Source organism: Dermacentor albipictus, unplaced genomic scaffold, assembly GCF_038994185.2.
Source record: "Dermacentor albipictus isolate Rhodes 1998 colony unplaced genomic scaffold, USDA_Dalb.pri_finalv2 scaffold_32, whole genome shotgun sequence".
Taxonomy (NCBI): Eukaryota; Metazoa; Arthropoda; class Arachnida; order Ixodida; family Ixodidae; genus Dermacentor; species Dermacentor albipictus.
In genome coordinates this window covers 1,252,893-1,265,933 of record NW_027225586.1, presented here as the reverse complement: position 1 = coordinate 1,265,933, position 13,041 = coordinate 1,252,893, and positions in this window count along the sequence as shown.

Below are 13,041 nucleotides of genomic sequence, written 5' to 3'. Positions count from 1 at the left end.
AAAGCACTAGGCAGAAATCAAATTGCGTCGGCATGGTCAACGGCCCTCGCAATCATTTGTTTTAAATGGACAGTCGGATTACCCCGATCTATCCCAGTTGAAGCGCACCAGGCAGCGCTAGAGCCGCACTGCTCTAGTCGCAGCTCAAGGGAGTCATTGTTACTCACTTAGCTCCCCCACGCCTTGTTCTATTTCTTCAGGTTGACATTTAGGGCACTGGGCACAAATCACCTTGCATAAAAATGGTCAACCGCCCTCGCAATTATATCTTTTAAAAGCACAGTAAGATTCCCCCTGTGCATTCCAGTTGAACCACACCAGACAGTGCAAAGCAGCACTGTTCTAGCCGCACCTCAAGGGAGTCATTGTTACTAACGTCCTTCACCCACGCTTTGTTCCATTTCCTCACATTGACATTTAGAGCCCTGGGCACAAATCACATTGCGTCAGCATCGTCAAAAGTCCTTGCAATGCTTTGTTTTAAGTGGACAGTCAGTTTCAGCCGGTCCATGCCAGTTGAAGCACAACAGATAGCATAAAGCGCCACTCCTGTATCCACACTGCAAGGGAGTCATTCTTACTCCTGTCCTTTAACCACGCCTTTTTTTCATTTCTGCACGTTGACATTTACAGACCTGGGCAGAAATCACATTGCGTCAGCATGGTCAACGGCCCTCAAAATGCATTGTTTTATTTCGAGAGTCGGATTCTCCCGGTCCATGCCTGTTGAAGCGCACCAGGCAGCGCAAGCGCCACACTGCTCTAGCCGCACCTTAAGAGAGCCATTGTTACTCGCTTTGTGTAGCCATGCCTTGTTGCATTTCTTCACGTTGACATTTAGGGCGCTGGGCAGAAGTCACATTACGTCAGCATGATCAAAAGTCTTCGCAAAGCTTTGTTTTATTGGACAGTTGGATTCCACCGGTCCATACCAAATGAAGCACAATGGATAGCACAAAGCGAAACTGCTCAATAAACTCTGCACGGGAGTCATTCTTACTCCTGTCCTTTATACCCACCTTTTTGCATTTCTTCACGTTGACATTTAGAGCACTGGCTCACAGAATGCTTTGTTTCATTTGGACAGTGAATTCCGCCCGTCCATGCCAGTTGAGGCGTACCATACCGCGCAAGAGCTGCACTGCTCCAGCCGCACCTCACAGGAGTCACTCTTACACCTGTCCTTTATCCAGGCATTTCTTTATTTCATCACTTTGCCGTTTAGAGCACTAGGCAGAAATCACATTGCGTCAGCATCGGCAACAGCCTTCACAATCATTTGTTTTAAGTGCACAGTGAGATTCCCCCGGTGCATGCCAGGTAAGCCACACCAGACAGTGCAGAGCCGTGCTGCTCTAGTCGCACCTCATGGGAGTCATTGTTAGTCTCTTCGTTTATCCACGCCTTGATGATTTTATCAAGTTGACATATAGGGGACTGGGCAGAGATCACATTGCATCAGCATGGTCAAAAGTCCTCGCAATGCTTTGTTTTAAATGGACAGTCAGATTCTCCCGGTCCATACCAGTTGAAGCGCAACGGAAAGTGCAAAGCGGCACAGCTCAATCCACACTGCAAGGGAGTCATTCTTACTCCTGTCTTTTATCCACGCTTTTTTTTCATTTTTTCACTGCGACATTTAGAGCACTGTGCAGAAATCACACTGCGTCAGCATGCTCAACGGCCCCCAGAATGGTTTGTTTTATGTGGACAGTGGATTCTGTCAGTCCGTGCCAGTTCATTCGCAACAGACCGCGCAAGAGCTGCACTGCGCTAGCCGCACCTAAAGGGTGTCATAGTTACTCCTGTCGTTTATCCAGCCCTTTCCTTAATTTATTTATTTCACGTTTAAAGCACTAGGCAGAAATCAAATTGCGTCGGCATGGTCAACGGCCCTCGCAATCATTTGTTTTAAATGGACAGTCGGATTACCCTGATCTATCCCAGTTGAAGCGCACCAGGCAGCGCTAGAGCCGCACTGCTCTAGTCGCAGCTCAAGGGAGTCATTGTTACTCACTTAGCTCCCCCACGCCTTGTTCTATTTCTTCAGGTTGACATTTAGGGCACTGGGCACAAATCACCTTGCATAAAAATGGTCAACCGCCCTCGCAATTATATCTTTTAAAAGCACAGTAAGATTCCCCCTGTGCATTCCAGTTGAACCACACCAGACAGTGCAAAGCAGCACTGTTCTAGCCGCACCTCAAGGGAGTCATTGTTACTAACGTCCTTCACCCACGCTTTGTTCCATTTCCTCACATTGACATTTAGAGCCCTGGGCACAAATCACATTGCGTCAGCATCGTCAAAAGTCCTTGCAATGCTTTGTTTTAAGTGGACAGTCAGTTTCAGCCGGTCCATGCCAGTTGAAGCACAACAGATAGCATAAAGCGCCACTCCTGAATCCACACTGCAAGGGAGTCATTCTTACTCCTGTCCTTTAACCACGCCTTTTTTTCATTTCTGCACGTTGACATTTACAGACCTGGGCAGAAATCACATTGCGTCAGCATGGTCAACGGCCCTCAAAATGCATTGTTTTATTTCGAGAGTCGGATTCTCCCGGTCCATGCCTGTTGAAGCGCACCAGGCAGCGCAAGCGCCACACTGCTCTAGCCGCACCTTAAGAGAGCCATTGTTACTCGCTTTGTGTAGCCATGCCTTGTTGCATTTCTTCACGTTGACATTTAGGGCGCTGGGCAGAAGTCACATTACGTCAGCATGATCAAAAGTCTTCGCAAAGCTTTGTTTTAATGGACAGTTGGATTCCACCGGTCCATACCAAATGAAGCACAATGGATAGCACAAAGCGAAACTGCTCAATAAACTCTGCACGGGAGTCATTCTTACTACTGTCCTTTATACCCACCTTTTTGCATTTCTTCACGTTGACATTTAGAGCACTGGCTCCCAGAATGCTTTGTTTCATTTGGACAGTGAATTCCGCCCGTCCATGCCAGTTGAGGCGTACCATACCGCGCAAGAGCTGCACTGCTCCAGCCGCACCTCACAGGAGTCACTCTTACACCTGTCCTTTATCCAGGCATTTCTTTATTTCATCACTTTGCCGTTTAGAGCACTAGGCAGAAATCACATTGCGTCAGCATCGGCAACAGCCTTCACAATCATTTGTTTTAAGTGCACAGTGAGATTCCCCCGGTGCATGCCAGGTAAGCCACACCAGACAGTGCAGAGCCGTGCTGCTCTAGTCGCACCTCATGGGAGTCATTGTTAGTCTCTTCGTTTACCCACGCCTTGATGATTTTATCAAGTTGACATATAGGGGACTGGGCAGAGATCACATTGCATCAGCATGGTCAAAAGTCCTCGCAATGCTTTGTTTTAAATGGACAGTCAGATTCTCCCGGTCCATACCAGTTGAAGCGCAACGGAAAGTGCAAAGCGGCACAGCTCAATCCACACTGCAAGGGAGTCATTCTTACTCCTGTCTTTTATCCACGCTTTTTTTTCATTTTTTCACTTCGACATTTAGAGCACTGTGCAGAAATCACACTGCGTCAGCATGCTCAACGGCCCCCAGAATGGTTTGTTTTATTTGGACAGTGGATTCTGTCAGTCCGTGCCAGTTCATTCGCACCAGACCGCGCAAGAGCTGCACTGCGCTAGCCGCACCTAAAGGGTGTCATAGTTACTCCTGTCGTTTATCCAGCCCTTTCCTTAATTTATTTATTTCACGTTTAAAGCACTAGGCAGAAATCAAATTGCGTCGGCATGGTCAACGGCCCTCGCAATCATTTGTTTTAAATGGACAGTCGGATTACCCCGATCTATCCCAGTTGAAGCGCACCAGGCAGCGCTAGAGCCGCACTGCTCTAGTCGCAGCTCAAGGGAGTCATTGTTACTCACTTAGCTCCCCCACGCCTTGTTCTATTTCTTCAGGTTGACATTTAGGGCACTGGGCACAAATCACCTTGCATAAAAATGGTCAACCGCCCTCGCAATTATATCTTTTAAAAGCACAGTAAGATTCCCCCTGTGCATTCCAGTTGAACCACACCAGACAGTGCAAAGCAGCACTGTTCTAGCCGCACCTCAAGGGAGTCATTGTTACTAACGTCCTTCACCCACGCTTTGTTCCATTTCCTCACATTGACATTTAGAGCCCTGGGCACAAATCACATTGCGTCAGCATCGTCAAAAGTCCTTGCAATGCTTTGTTTTAAGTGGACAGTCAGTTTCAGCCGGTCCATGCCAGTTGAAGCACAACAGATAGCATAAAGCGCCACTCCTGAATCCACACTGCAAGGGAGTCATTCTTACTCATGTCCTTTAACCACGCCTTTTTTTTCATTTCTGCACGTTGACATTTACAGACCTGGGCAGAAATCACATTGCGTCAGCATGGTCAACGGCCCTCAAAATGCATTGTTTTATTTGGAGAGTCGGATTCTCCCGGTCCATGCCAGTTGAAGCGCACCAGGCAGCGCAAGCGCCACACTGCTCTAGCCGCACCTCAAGAGGGCCATTGTTACTCGCTTTGTGTAGCCATGCCTTGTTGCATTTCTTCACGTTGACATTTAGAGCGCTGGGCAGAAGTCACATTACGTCAGCATGATCAAAAGTCTTCGCAAAGCTTTGTTTTAATGGACAGTTGGATTCCACCGGTCCATACCAAATGAAGCACAATGGATAGCACAAAGCGAAACTGCTCAATAAACTCTGCACGGGAGTCATTCTTACTCCTGTCCTTTATACCCACCTTTTTGCATTTCTTCACGTTGACATTTAGAGCACTGGCTCCCAGAATGCTTTGTGTCATTTGGACAGTGAATTCCGCCCGTGCATGCCAGTTGAGGCGTACCATACCGCGCAAGAGCTGCACTGCTCCAGCCGCACCTCACAGGAGTCACTTACACCTGTCCTTTATCCAGGCATTTCTTTATTTCATCACTTTGCCGTTTAGAGCACTAGGCAGAAATCACATTGCGTCAGCATGGTGAACGGCCCGCGTAATCATTTGTTTTAAATGGACCGTCGGATTCCCCCGATCTATGCCAGTTGGAGTGCAGCAGACTGTGCAAGAGCCGCACTGCTCTAGTCGCACCTCGAGGGAGTCATTGTTACTCTCATCGCATACACACCTTCTTGCATTTCTTCACGTTGACATTAAATAGCACTGGGCAGAAATCACATTGTGTCAGCATCGGCAACAGCCTTCACAATCATTTGTTTTAAGTGCACAGTGAGATTCCCCCGGTGCATGACAGGTAAACCACACCAGACAGTGCAAAGCTGTGCTGCTCTAGTCGCACCTCATGGGAGTCATTGTTAGTCTCTTCGTTTACCCACGCCTTGTTGATTTTATCAAGTTGACATATAGGGGACTGGGCAGAAATCACATTGCGTCAGCATGGTCAAAAGTCCCCGCAATGCTTTGTTTTAAATGGACAGTCGGATTCCCCCGGTCTATACCAGTTGAAGCGCAATGGAAAGTGCAAAGCGGCACAGCTGAATGCACACTGCAAGGGAGTCATTCTTACTCATGTCGTTTATCCACACCTTTTTTTCATTTTTTCACTTTGACATTTAGAGCACTGTGCAGAAATCACACTGCGTCAGCACGGTCAACGGCCCCCAAAATGCTTTGTTTTATTTGGGCATTTTATTTTACAGGAGGTATTCAGAGACATGGATTGGGAAGAATTGGGGATAAAAGTTAATCGAGAATAGCTTGGTAACTCGCGATTCGCTGATGACATTGCCTTGCTTAGTACCTCAGGGGACCAATTGCAATGCATGTTCAGTGACCTGGATAGGCAAAGCAGAAGAGTGGGTCTAAAAATTAATCTGCAGGAAACTAAAGTAATGCTTAACAGTCTCCGAAGAAAACCGCAATTTACAATAGGCAGCGAGGCACTGGAAGTCGTAAGGGAATACACCAACTTAGGTCAGGTAGTGACAGCGGATGCGGATCATAAGACAGAAATATTCAGAAGAACAAGAATGGGCTGGGGTGCGTTTGGCAGGCATTCTCAGATGATGAATAGCAGGTTGCCGTTATCCCCTCAAGAGGAAAGTATATAATACCTGTGTCTTACCAGCACTCACCTATGGGGCAGAAACCTTGAGGCTTACGAAAAGGGTTCTGCTCATATTGAGGACGACACAACGAGCTATGGAAAGAAGAATGATAGGTGTAACGTTCAAGGATAAGAAAAGAGCAGATTGGGTGAGGGAACAAACGCGACCTAATGACATCTTAGTTGAAATCAAGAAAAAGAAAGGGGCATGGGAAGGATACGCAATGAGGAGGGAAGATAACCGATGGTCATTGAGGGTTACGGAATGGATTCCAAGGGAAGAGAAGCTTAGCAGAGGGCGGCAGAAAGTTAGGCGGGCGCATGAGATTCAGAAGTTTGCGGGGACGACATGGCCACACTTAGTACAAGATCGGGGTTGTTGGAGATGTATGGGAGAGGCCTTTGCCCTGCAGTAGGCGTAACCAGGCTGATGCTGATGATGATTCCGCCGGTCCATGCCAGTTGAGGCACATAAGACCACGCAAGAGCCGCACTGCGATAGCCGCACCGGGAGTCATTGTGACTCCTGTAGTTTATCCATGCCTTTTTTTATTTACTTCAGTTTCACGTTTAGAGCACTGGGCAGAAATCACATTGCGTCAGCATGGCCGACGGCCCTCGCAATCATTTGTTTTAAATGGACAGTCGGATTCCCCCGATCTATGCCAGCTGGAGTGCAGCAGACTGTGCAAAAGCTGCACTGCTCTAGTCGCACCTCAAGGGAGTCATTGTTACTCTCACCGCTTACACACACCTTCTTGCATTTCTTCACGTTGACATTAAATAGCACTGGGCAGAAATCACATAGTGTCAGCATCGGCAACAGCCTTCACAATCATTTGTTTTAAGTGCACAGTGAGATTCCCCCGGTGCATGCCAGGTAAGCCACACCAGACAGTGCAGAGCCGTGCTGCTCTAGTCGCACCTCATGGGAGTCATTGTTAGTCTCTTCGTTTACCCACGCCTTGATGATTTTATCAAGTTGACATATAGGGGACTGGGCAGAGATCACATTGCATCAGCATGGTCAAAAGTCCTCGCAATGCTTTGTTTTAAATGGACAGTCAGATTCTCCCGGTCCATACCAGTTGAAGCGCAACGGAAAGTGCAAAGCGGCACAGCTCAATCCACACTGCAAGGGAGTCATTCTTACTCCTGTCTTTTATCCACGCTTTTTTTTTCATTTTTTCACTTCGACATTTAGAGCACTGTGCAGAAATCACACTGCGTCAGCATGCTCAACGGCCCCCAGAATGGTTTGTTTTATTTGGACAGTGGATTCTGTCAGTCCGTGCCAGTTCATTCGCACCAGACCGCGCAAGAGCTGCACTGCGCTAGCCGCACCTAAAGGGTGTCATAGTTACTCCTGTCGTTTATCCAGCCCTTTCCTTAATTTATTTATTTCACGTTTAAAGCACTAGGCAGAAATCAAATTGCGTCGGCATGGTCAACGGCCCTCGCAATCATTTGTTTTAAATGGACAGTCGGATTACCCCGATCTATCCCAGTTGAAGCGCACCAGGCAGCGCTAGAGCCGCACTGCTCTAGTCGCAGCTCAAGGGAGTCATTGTTACTCACTTAGCTCCCCCACGCCTTGTTCTATTTCTTGAGGTTGACATTTAGGGCACTGGGCACAAATCACCTTGCATAAAAATGGTCAACCGCCCTCGCAATTATATCTTTTAAAAGCACAGTAAGATTCCCCCTGTGCATTCCAGTTGAACCACACCAGACAGTGCAAAGCAGCACTGTTCTAGCCGCACCTCAAGGGAGTCATTGTTACTAACGTCCTTCACCCACGCTTTGTTCCATTTCCTCACATTGACATTTAGAGCCCTGGGCACAAATCACATTGCGTCAGCATCGTCAAAAGTCCTTGCAATGCTTTGTTTTAAGTGGACAGTCAGTTTCAGCCGGTCCATGCCAGTTGAAGCACAACAGATAGCATAAAGCGCCACTCCTGAATCCACACTGCAAGGGAGTCATTCTTACTCCTGTCCTTTAACCACGCCTTTTTTTGCATTTCTGCACGTTGACATTTACAGACCTGGGCAGAAATCACATTGCGTCAGCATGGTCAACGGCCCTCGAAATGCATTGTTTTATTTCGAGAGTCGGATTCTCCCGGTCCATGCCAGTTGAAGCGCACCAGGCAGCGCAAGCGCCACACTGCTCTAGCCGCACCTTAAGAGAGCCATTGTTACTCGCTTTGTGTAGCCATGCCTTGTTGCATTTCTTCACGTTGACATTTAGGGCGCTGGGCAGAAGTCACATTACGTCAGCATGATCAAAAGTCTTCGCAAAGCTTTGTTTTAATGGACAGTTGGATTCCACCGGTCCATACCAAATGAAGCACAATGGATAGCACAAAGCGAAACTGCTCAATAAACTCTGCACGGGAGTCATTCTTACTCCTGTCCTTTACACCCACCTTTTTGCATTTCTTCACGTTGACATTTAGAGCACTGGCTCCCAGAATGCTTTGTTTCATTTGGACAGTGAATTCCGCCCGTCCATGCCAGTTGAGGCGTACCATACCGCGCAAGAGCTGCACTGCTCCAGCCGCACCTCACAGGAGTCACTCTTACACCTGTCCTTTATCCAGGCATTTCTTTATTTCATCACTTTGCCGTTTAGAGCACTAGGCAGAAATCACATTGTGTCAGCATCGGCAACAGCCTTCACAATCATTTGTTTTAAGTGCACAGTGAGATTCCCCCGGTGCATGCCAGGTAAGCCACACCAGACAGTGCAGAGCCGTGCTGCTCTAGTCGCACCTCATGGGAGTCATTGTTAGTCTCTTCGTTTACCCACGCCTTGATGATTTTATCAAGTTGACATATAGGGGACTGGGCAGAGATCACATTGCATCAGCATGGTCAAAAGTCCTCGCAATGCTTTGTTTTAAATGGACAGTCAGATTCTCCCGGTCCATACCAGTTGAAGCGCAACGGAAAGTGCAAAGCGGCACAGCTCAATCCACACTGCAAGGGAGTCATTCTTACTCCTGTCTTTTATCCACGCTTTTTTTTTCATTTTTTCACTTCGACATTTAGAGCACTGTGCAGAAATCACACTGCGTCAGCATGCTCAACGGCCCCCAGAATGGTTTGTTTTATTTGGACAGTGGATTCTGTCAGTCCGTGCCAGTTCATTCGCACCAGACCGCGCAAGAGCTGCACTGCGCTAGCCGCACCTAAAGGGTGTCATAGTTACTCCTGTCGTTTATCCAGCCCTTTCCTTAATTTATTTATTTCACGTGTAAAGCACTAGGCAGAAATCAAATTGCGTCGGCATGGTCAACGGCCCTCGCAATCATTTGTTTTAAATGGACAGTCGGATTACCCCGATCTATCCCAGTTGAAGCGCACCAGGCAGCGCTAGAGCCACACTGCTCTAGTCGCAGCTCAAGGGAGTCATTGCTACTCACTTATCTCCCCCACGCCTTGTTCTATTTCTTCAGGTTGACATTTAGGGCACTGGGCACAAATCACCTTGCATAAAAATGGTCAACCGCCCTCGCAATTATATCTTTTAAAAGCACAGTAAGATTCCCCCTGTGCATTCCAGTTGAACCACACCAGACAGTGCAAAGCAGCACTGTTCTAGCCGCACCTCAAGGGAGTCATTGTTACTAACGTCCTTCACCCACGCTTTGTTCCATTTCCTCACATTGACATTTAGAGCCCTGGGCACAAATCACATTGCGTCAGCATCGTCAAAAGTCCTTGCAATGCTTTGTTTTAAGTGGACAGTCAGTTTCAGCCGGTCCATGCCAGTTGAAGCACAACAGATAGCATAAAGCGCCACTCCTGAATCCACACTGCAAGGGAGTCATTCTTACTCCTGTCCCTTAACCACGCCTTTTTTTTCATTTCTGCACGTTGACATTTACAGACCTGGGCAGAAATAACATTGCGTCAGCATGGTCAACGGCCCTCAAAATGCATTGTTTTATTTCGAGAGTCGGATTCTCCCGGTCCATGCCAGTTGAAGCGCACCAGGCAGCGCAAGCGCCACGCTGCTCTAGCCGCACCTTAAGAGAGCCATTGTTACTCGCTTTGTGTAGCCATGCCTTGTTGCATTTCTTCACGTTGACATTTAGGGCGCTGGGCAGAAGTCACATTACGTCAGCATGATCAAAAGTCTTCGCAAAGCTTTGTTTTAATGGACAGTTGGATTCCACCGGTCCATACCAAATGAAGCACAATGGATAGCACAAAGCGAAACTGCTCAATAAACTCTGCACGGGAGTCATTCTTACTCCTGTCCTTTATACCCACCTTTTTGCATTTCTTCACGTTGACATTTAGAGCACTGGCTCCCAGAATGCTTTGTTTCATTTGGACAGTGAATTCCGCCCGTCCATGCCAGTTGAGGCGTACCATACCACGCAAGACCTGCACTGCTCCAGCCGCACCTCACAGGAGTCACTCTTACACCTGTCCTTTATCCAGGCATTTCTTTATTTCATCACTTTGCCGTTTAGAGCACTAGGCAGAAATCACATTGCGTCAGCATGGTGAACGGCCCGCGTAATCATTTGTTTTAAATGGACAGTCGGATTCCCCCGATCTATGCCAGTTGGAGTGCAGCAGATTGTGCAAGAGCCGCACTGCTCTAGTCGCACCTCGAGGGAGTCATTGTTACTCTCATCGCATACACACCTTCTTGCATTTCTTCACGTTTACATTAAATAGCACTGGGCAGAAATCACATTGTGTCAGCATCGGCAACAGCCTTCACCATCATTTGTTTTAAGTGCACAGTGAGATTCCCCCGGTGCATGACAGGTAAACCACACCAGACAGTGCAAAGCTGTGCTGCTCTAGTCGCACCTCATGGGAGTCATTGTTAGTCTCTTCGTTTACCCACGCCTTGTTGATTTTATCAAGTTGACATATAGGGGACTGGGCAGAAATCACATTGCGTCAGCATGGTCAAAAGTCCCCGCAATGCTTTGTTTTAAATGGACAGTCGGATTCCCCCAGTCCATGCCAGTTGATGCACAACAGATAGCATAAAGCGCCACTCCTGAATCCACACTGCAAGGGAGTCATTCTTACTCCTGTCGTTTAACCACGCCTTTTTTTCATTTCTGCACGTTGACATTTACAGACCTGGGCAGAAATCACATTGCGTAAGCATGGTCAACGGCCCCCAAAATGCTTTGTTTTATTTGGGCATTTTATTTTACAGGAGGTATTCAGAGACATGGATTGGGAAGATTTGGGGATAAAAGTTAATCGAGAATAGCTTAGTAACTCGCGATTCGCTGATGACATTGCCTTCCTTAGTACCTCAGGGGACCAATTGCAATGCATGTTCACTGACCTGGATAGGCAAAGCAGAAGAGTGGGTCTAAAAATTAATCTGCAGGAAACTAAAGTAATGCTTAACAGTCTCGGAAGAAAACAGCAATTTACAATTGGCAGCGAGGCACTAGAAGTCGTAAGGGATTACATCAACTTAGGGCAGGTAGTGACAGCGGATGCGGATCATGAGACAGAAATATTCAGAACAAGAATGGGCTGGGGTGCGTTTGGCAGGCATTCTCAGATGATGATTAGCAGGTTGCCATTATCCCCTCAAGAGGAAAGTATATAATACCTGTGTCTTACCAGTACTCACCTATGGGGAAGAAACCTGGAGGCTTACGAAATGGGTTCTGCTCAAATTGAGGACGACGCAACGAGCTATGGAAAGAAGAATGATAGGTGTAACGTTAAAGGATAAGAAAAGAGCAGATTGGGTGGGGAACAAACGCGAGTTAATGACATCTTAGTTGAAATCAAGAAAAAGAAATGGGCATGGGCAGGATACGAAATGAGGAGGGAAGATAACCGATGGTCATTAAGGGTTACGGAATGGATTCCAAGGGAAGGGAAGCTTAGCAGAGGGCGGCAGAAAGTTAGGCGGGCGCATGAGATTAAGAAGTTTGCAGGGACGACATGGCCACACATAGTACATGATCGGGGTTGTTGGAGATGTACGGGAGAGGCCTTTGCCCTGCAGTAGGCGTAACCAGGCCTATGCTGATGATGATTCCGCCGGTCCATGCCAGTTGAGGCACACAAGACCACGCAAGAGCCGCACTGCGATAGCCGCACCACAAGGGAGTCATTGTGACTCCTGTAGTTTATCCATGCCTTTTTTTATTTACTTCAGTTTCACGTTTAGAGCACTGGGCAGAAATCACATTGCGTCAGCATGGTCGACGGCCCTCGCAATCATTTGTTTTAAATGGACAGTCGGATTCCCCCGATCTATGCCAGCTGGAGTGCAGCAGACTGTGCAAAAGCTGCACTGTTCTAGTCGCACCTCAAGGGAGTCATTTTTACTCTCATAGCTTACACACACCTTCTTGCATTTCTTCACGTTGACATTAAATAGCACTGGGCAGAAATCACATTGTGTCAGCATCGGCAACGGCCTTCGCAAACATTTCTTTTCATGGCAGAGTTAGATTCCCCCGTTGCATGCCAGGTAAACCACACCAGACAGTGCAAAGCCGCGCTACTCTAGTCCCACCTCATGGGAGTCATTGTTAGTCTCTTCGTTTACCCACGCCTTGTTGATTTTATAAAGTTGACATATAGGGGACTGTGCAGAAATCACATTGCGTCAGCATGGTCAAAAGTCCCCGCAATGCTTTGTTTTAAATGGACAGTCGGATTCCCCCGGTCCATGCCAGTTGATGCACAACAGATAGCATAAAGCGCCACTCCTGAATCCACACTGCAAGGGAGTCATTCTTACTCCTGTCGTTTAACCACGCCTTTTTTTCATTTCTGCACGTTGACATTTACAGACCTGGGCAGAAATCACATTGCGTCAGCATGGTCAACGGCCCCCAAAATGCTTTGTTTTATTTGGGCATTTTATTTTACAGGAGGTATTCAGAGACATGGATTGGGAAGAATTGGGGATAAAAGTTAATCGAGAATAGCTTAGTAACTCGCGATTCGCTGATGACATTGCCTTCATTAGTACCTCAGGG